Genomic DNA, 7,382 nt, shown 5'->3' with positions numbered 1-7,382 from the left:
TTTACCAAACAGGATGTTTTCAGGCTTCAGATCTCCGTGCAACATTCCATGTGAGTGCAGTTCCTGAAGTCCCAGCAATAACTCCTGACAGATTCCCAGTCTCCACTGCTCAGTCAGGTTTTGTCTCTCAGGAAAATCCTTATTTTCGATCAGGTCTTTGAGATTATATTCACAGAGAGGTAAGACTATATAGGCCAAGTAGGTGTCTTCAATCACAGTAAGGGGCTGCAACAGATGTTTGGTTTTTAATCTGTCTGAACATAGAAAGTTTGCTATTTTCAATTGGCTTTCGTTGATATGTTTAGTAAATCGCTTGACTGCCACAGGACSGTTGCAGAAGAGTCCTGGAAAGACTTCTGGTCCATTGCATCCATTTGTAATCTTTATGTTTGGATTGAATACAAGGCCATCAATTTTCACCACGCCAGACTCAGACTTGAGATTTYCTAGTGAGCTCTTCCATCGAGATTCCTTTAAAATTAAGCAAAAAGAAACAATGAGACAATAGAGTACCAATTATCTTTTGTATTATCTTTCTGCTACAGCAGAAACATAATGTAATGAATAATGTAATTTATTCAACAAATAAAGATGAAGAAAGCCTCTCAAACATCTTTACCTTCTTTTCCATGTGTGTATTAGAAGAGAAGGAAGTTGTCTTCTAAAAAAATGACAATTACAGCATTACATTATTATACACAATTTGGTTTGCTTTAACCTTCGACGGTGTTTTTGCATTTTGAGTTTAAACATGTTTACAAACATCTATGCCACATAAAACTCATTAACAATATAGTAAAAATGAGAGATGAAGAGGTRGTATCTGAGATGTATGACATTTGCTAAAACATGCTTTGAATTAAATAYAAATATATGTAAATAAAAGTTACATACCTGTCGCCATTGACAGTTGGAGTTTTCATAGTTGTAGACAATTTCTWCTCCTGCAAGAATTTCTGTGATTGCAAATGCACACAGATGTGGTCTTTGTTGCTCATCCAATATCTGTTAGTCACATAAAGGTACAGACACAAATGATTTCAGTCAGTTAGTTTGTTAAATGAAACAGTTACTAAATTAATACAAAGTGACTTCTGACTGTGTTACTTAAAATTTTAATTTTGCTGTTTGGCTTGATGTGATCATCATTTATGAATCTTCCAAGTCTTGCTGTATCGTTACTGCCATCAATGCTGGAAAAAAAAGGATAAATTATACATATTCCTGGGCTTAAGATTCAACGTTTGGATGTTCATACAATTGTACTTACCAGAAGTTTTGTCCTTGGAAGTTGTARAAATACAAAAATGTTGCATCTTCAGCTGAGTACACTTTATACAGGTCCTCTCCTTCAGAGCCAGTAATATGTCTTCCAACATACTCCAGTAGGAATTCTCCTGGCTCAATGTTTTTGGTGGCAATAACTCCATAACCTGAGAAACACGACCAGGGTTTCACTGAGCTTTGCATTTATARTCCCACAATGTTGAGCTGCGACTTCAAACTGGCTGAATCTTGAGAGCATAATAGTTATATAGATAATAAAAACAGACTGTAGCAATATGCAGCTCAGTGCCGTACTCCACACTAACCCAGATGAGCTTCTTTAAAAGTAGAACCTGCTTCAGGGTATTAAACAGAAAACGTTATACTCTCAAACAAAAGCATACCTTTGTCTTCACTGATGAATTTCTTCTGAAATATGTCTTTGTCCTTCTCAGAAGCAATGAAGTGTAAGGCTTCCTCTTCAGGACAAACTCCTTTGACATTCATAATTTCTGTGAAAATTAAAATATATGTTAGACATGGTGCACTCAGGGACGGATCTAGAAAAAATATGTATGGGGTGACAAGAGGGGGGAAGGGATTTTTTCAGGGGAGGCTGGCAGTATATGCCAGTATGTAAAAAACTGATGTTTGATCAATTCTCCGTGAAACAAATCTATAAACAATTTTGCTTCAGTTAGTTCTGTCAAGATGCAAGAAGGGGCAAATGTATCTTAYATTGGTCCATCGTTTTATTTTATATATGCTGTAGTTCACTTTTTGTCGCTCGTTTAACTTTTATGAAYTGCAGCAGCTGCAGACWGTGTGCCACAATAAAGGTACAATAAAGCTGGTAAACAGGTGAAGAACCAAACACCACTTCTATTCCGCCTTTTCTCGCTCTGTGTGTGGGCTTTAAGCGGACCCGTTTCCATGGCAACCGACAGACAACAGCTCAACGAGCACATAAAGCAGAGATTACCGATCAGGGGAATCAATAACAAAATACAAAACATTTCCCACACAAAAAAGTAGCAAAAACACCAAAATAGARCATTCAGTCTGTTACATTATGCTGTCAGGCTTAATGTCTATATTGTCATTATTAATAAGTTTTCACTTGAGCACAGCTGTGGTTGATTAGCTGATTTAAACAGCTGCTCTAGTGATTACTTGGTATGCGGGATGTCTTAGTTTAGTGCTAACGGAACCAAAACACACCGACCTATGCAGCAAATGTTAAGGTTATCAAAGTTAATAAAAGGCTAGCAACAGATAGGCTAGCATAACTGACCCACCGCTCACTTGTTCAATGTTTTCTTAACATTAAAAGTTTTTCCTCATGTTTCCTTTAAGTTAAAACTTTTTCCTCACCTGTTAAATCTGAAGCCCTTATCTAATTTATAGGGTTGAATTAACCGCTAAATATTGCGTCCATTTTTCAGATTCTTTGCGTAAGTGTGGTATTTTCCTGACCACCCATAATGTTGACTCAATGGACAGCAATGGCGCATGTGTGGCTCACGATAATTCAGTAATATCCAGTCCAGTAATTTATATCCATCAACATTAATGCTGCTGCCTCGCGCTCTGTCCTACTCTCATACTTCCCGCTACTCAGCAGTAGGTGTCAGGTTACATTGTGTTGCATTCAATGTTGTCGGAAACAAGAGATTCATGCGCTTAATGTCCGATTTCCAAAAACTATGTATTGAATTCATAGTCGCCAGCTGGGGTGGCAACAGGGGTGGCAAGGCTCTCATTTGGGGTGGCAACTGCCACCCCAGTAGAAATTGTCACAAAAATATTTGAAGCATCATCATTTGTTATCAGATGTATCTATTAAAAACAACTTAAAATAAAGAGAAAACTGATGTTTGACAAATTCTCCATGATACAAATCTATAAACAATTTAGTTATTGTTAGTTCTGTCAAGATGCAAGAAGGGGCATCTTCTTGCATCTTCTTGGGTGCACTGTCTTAAAACCTTAGCTTGATTGAAAATGACTGTTTATACAAAAGGCAACAAAAGCTTGGTAACATCCTTCTTGAAAAGATACAAATCTATTAATATTTTGGCTTTACAGGCTAAATAGAACACAAGGGAGGAATTTGGTAAAGTGTGGAACTTACCTGTTGTTATGAGCTCCATACAAAGAGCAGAAAAATGTACAAGTTGGTTTTTGTCCTCCAAAATGTTGCAAAGTGGTCATCAGAAGAGACAAAACAACAACAAAAACAGTTGAAAGAAATCTGAGTTTGAGTTTTGTTCTCCCAAATGTGGCTGTGCTCAGCAATTCCAACAGATCCTCAAAAATCTGTAGTTAAAACAGTAGAAAATGTGAGGTCTGTTCTGTCCTTCTGGAAAGAAGAATGTCTCTTTCTGCAAGGATCCCAGCTTACATACAGTCCTCTCAGAAACCAGGACATTCCAAAGAACAAAAGAGTGAATGATTGCATTTGTTTTTAAAAGAGGGATTAGATACAAGGTTTTACTTTCATTATTGTAAGTTCTCTGATTTCAACCTGAACATGTTGGGGACCCACAAAAACATTATAATCTAAAACAATTTGTACAAAGTACAAGCATTTGATATCAGCAAGTAATGATTGTAACTTGATTGGATTGGAGCTGAGGATGAAAATGACGACTCATTTATCTCAGCTCCAGCTTCGTACTTTGCTACTCAAAACTACGTAACATTTGAAGTTAGTAATTACAGAAATAGTTAAATACTGAAATATATCTTGTTCATGTGTTAGTTACATTCATTTTATATGACATTGCAAATGGCCCTTTAAGGGCCACAATATTGCTCATTTTGCCCTCAGTGACATCACTGAAGTACATTATTGCAATAGATGCATAACAGTAACATGTGGACTGTATATACATTTAAATACCTTTAAGTTGGTCAAAGCTTTTCTCTGCTCTCTGTGGATCCTTTCATGTAACATTCACCGACTCATCTTGATGGTTCTGTTCATGGCTGCACTTAAAGTACTTAAGAAATATTAGAAGTTTTCAAATTGGCAGTAATTGATGCTCTTAATATCACTTAATAACAAATATAAATGTTGAAGTACAATGTGAACTGTGTAGATATTAGATATATGAAGCCCATCCTGAATGTCCACATATGGTCTTTATTCAAATCATCCTCACACATCTGAATATTTTTACAGTGCAGTCATGTTCAAACTCAACAAAATCATTTTCTGTGGGCTGACTGAAACAGTTTAGAGCATGTCGTTTCTTTGAATTAACCAACAAGATCAACAGTAGCCATGCTTATGACACTTAATTTGTCTCCAGAACATGTTACATGTGGCACAAAACTGCATGGTTAAATGTCAGTGTATGTGTATGTGTCTTCCATGCTCTATGTCTTTGGAAGGACAAACAGTAGATTTTCAGGAAAGAGATTGTGGCCAGCCTCTTTAAGAGGTTTTGGGAGAACTATCCCTCACCAGTAACACTAGGAAGATGACAAGTGATCTCTCAAAGGAGGAAATAACAAAAGGCACGGCTTCTTTCATCTGCATTTGCATCCGATAGCTGTTTAATTGTTGTCCCAGGATTAACTCAAACCGGCTTTAGAGGGGGAGAGGGGCTGGCTCAATGTTCTATGTTAATTGGGATTATCCAGACTTGAATGTAAATTAGTGATGCTCTGGGCCCAGTACCAGAGTAAAGTACTCTGATTTGATACAAAGTGCTAGAGATAAAACACCAATAAGTTATTTGGGTAGAATTTAAAGGGATTCAAGACTAGTTGAACATGTTGGCCTAAATATGTTGTAATTTTCCTTTTAACTAAAAAAATGCTGTTTGTGATACGCCAAAACACATAATTACTTCATGAATGTACATATTTTGTTATATTTTTCACACGTGAAGGTTGCCTTTTTTTAATTTTTTTATTTGGTCTGTCACTGAGGCTTATAGTTTCAGGTGATTTAATTACACTGTTGCATAAAAAAAATAAGAAAAAAAAGGTAAAATTCTAATTGTTCAACATTTCTGTCATGCACAAAACAACACAGCTTCTCCAACCAAAGAAGTAAACAAAAACTACTGAGACAGTACAGTGTGAAAACCCCCCTAAAGATTTCTTTTGTTTTTGCCTAAATATTTTAGATAAAAAACAAATAGTAATTTCTGTTTTATTTGCTTTTCAAATAAAATAGAAAAGCAGTTTTCACATGACAGTTTTGTTTAATAAAAAGTTTTACAAACCAACCTGGCACTATGAGAAAAAGCATTCAACCCCTCACAGCTAACTGGCTGTGACACTGTTGGCAGCAACAACTTCTAACAATGAGGCTTTTTCATGACAATGCAGAATCGTTGCCCCATTCCTCTTTAGGGTTTCCAGTCAGCTAACACTACAGGATTAGTTCACTGGAAGTGGGAACATTCTGTTTAAGGTCATGGCACAATATTTTAAGTTGATCTAATTTCAGACTTGGACTAAATCATGTCTAAATCTTAATCTTGTTGGGGTATTTTGTTTATTTACTGTTTTTTTTTTTATCTATTCAGTGGTGGACATACTGGTCAACTTGAGCTCAAACTGATAGAGATTTTCCATAGAGAGCTAGAATTATGCACTTTCTAAGCACACAGAGCCATTTTATAGAACAATTAAGTAACTATTACCTTGAGTTGTCATAAAAATGCTGATTTAAAAGAAATTACTTGATAATTTAATGCCTTAAAATTGGGCCTCTGTCTCTTTAAAAACTCCTGCTCTTTCCTTCAGTCATCACAACAGGATTGATCTGATGCCCTGCCCCCATGCATTTTAAAAAGACAAACCAGTGGTAGAGAGTATTAGTGTATGTCACTTTGACCGGCGGGGGCTCTGCATTCAGGAAGGAGGCAAGGCAACAAAATGTAGTCGAGGTTGATTTATTTGGAGCTGCAGGACACAGCTACACGACACCCATTTTCCTTGCGAGACAAAGTAGCTGGCCTTTTATACTTTGCGCAAAATCACCAATTATACCAATAAAGGCGTGGTCAAAAAAGAATAAACAAGAAACAAACACTACTTACACAAACCTAACAAAACAATAAATTGTACCAACAAATACTTACATGCATGCAAATCATTAGAACTAAACTAGTCTAAGGTCAATCAAAGAATAAATTTAACTAAATATAATTCCTCAGAGTATTACCCCTCTGAATTGTAATGGTATTCTCCAGGAGTTTTCCTGCAGAACCTGGAGCTCCCCTTGTTACTCCACCCTGCTGACAAAAGATAAGTACTTAAACAATTAACAAACTCAAATTAAACCAATAGAAATCAGAAACAAACTGACATTTTACCCACAAATGTCCTTGTACAGAAAGGATGACCAGTCCGTCTGCCGGAAAGAATGTTTAACTTAATGTAAATGTAACTGAAGTAAAGAACTGAAACAAAAAGCATTTGATCTGTAAATAAACTAAACATAATATCAATAGTCAATTAGGACAACGTCCTTGTCAATCTCTCTTGCAACAAGTTCTCTCATTTTATTTCTGATGCCTGCTCAATGGCGCCCAACTTCTCCATTTTTGAGGAACATTCTCTCACCCAGAGACATAATAAGGGAGTCGGCCCTTACTAACAGCGTGATGTTGTCAGATGTCATTTCCTGGAGAACCGTTTTAAGTCCAGTGGAAATTACAGTATTCATGGGTAACATCATGGAAGAACTTGTCTGAACTCCATAGTAGCTTCTTTCAGTTGGAGTTTGCAATGCTTGAGGCGTCTCCAGAGTTCTGTCTTGACATAGATACCATAGCAAAACTTGCAAGGTAGGTAGTCCGTTGCAGCTACCTCACATGCCGCTTGGCTTTTTGGGATGATTTGTCCTTCCCCAGAGGACAGGACAGAACAGTTGTGTTGATAGTTCCCCATGTTTGCTACTTTGGTCAAAAGCAAGGAGTGCATTTTGGACCCTTTCCTGTATGCGAGTGCCTTGGCCACATCAGGTTGGTCTGAATGCTTCTGCTTCAGATGTCTTGTGATTTTTGCGAAAGGCTTTCCACAGTAAAGACAATAATTCTTCTTGCCATAGGCACGAAGGTGTGCAGTGTTTGAAGATGTTTTTATTGTGA

At 36.9% G+C, this 7,382-nt stretch overlaps 1 long non-coding RNA gene across 1 annotated transcript; it reads right to left on the bottom strand.

The window, feature by feature from the left end:
* Positions 1-10: 10 nt before the first annotated feature.
* Positions 11-1,776, bottom strand: LOC103474410 (uncharacterized). The gene is made up of 5 exons (XR_535178.2): positions 1,671-1,776; positions 1,271-1,433; positions 895-1,193; positions 620-661; positions 11-471 (listed from the first exon to the last, which is right to left on the bottom strand). It is a non-coding gene; the product is annotated as an uncharacterized LOC103474410 (long non-coding RNA).
* Between the last annotated feature and the right edge of the window lie 5,606 nt (positions 1,777-7,382).

The sequence above is a fragment of the Poecilia reticulata genome, linkage group LG13, assembly GCF_000633615.1.
Source record: "Poecilia reticulata strain Guanapo linkage group LG13, Guppy_female_1.0+MT, whole genome shotgun sequence".
NCBI classification, from domain to species: domain Eukaryota; kingdom Metazoa; phylum Chordata; class Actinopteri; order Cyprinodontiformes; family Poeciliidae; genus Poecilia; species Poecilia reticulata.
This window is presented reverse-complemented; position numbering and strand designations above follow the sequence as displayed.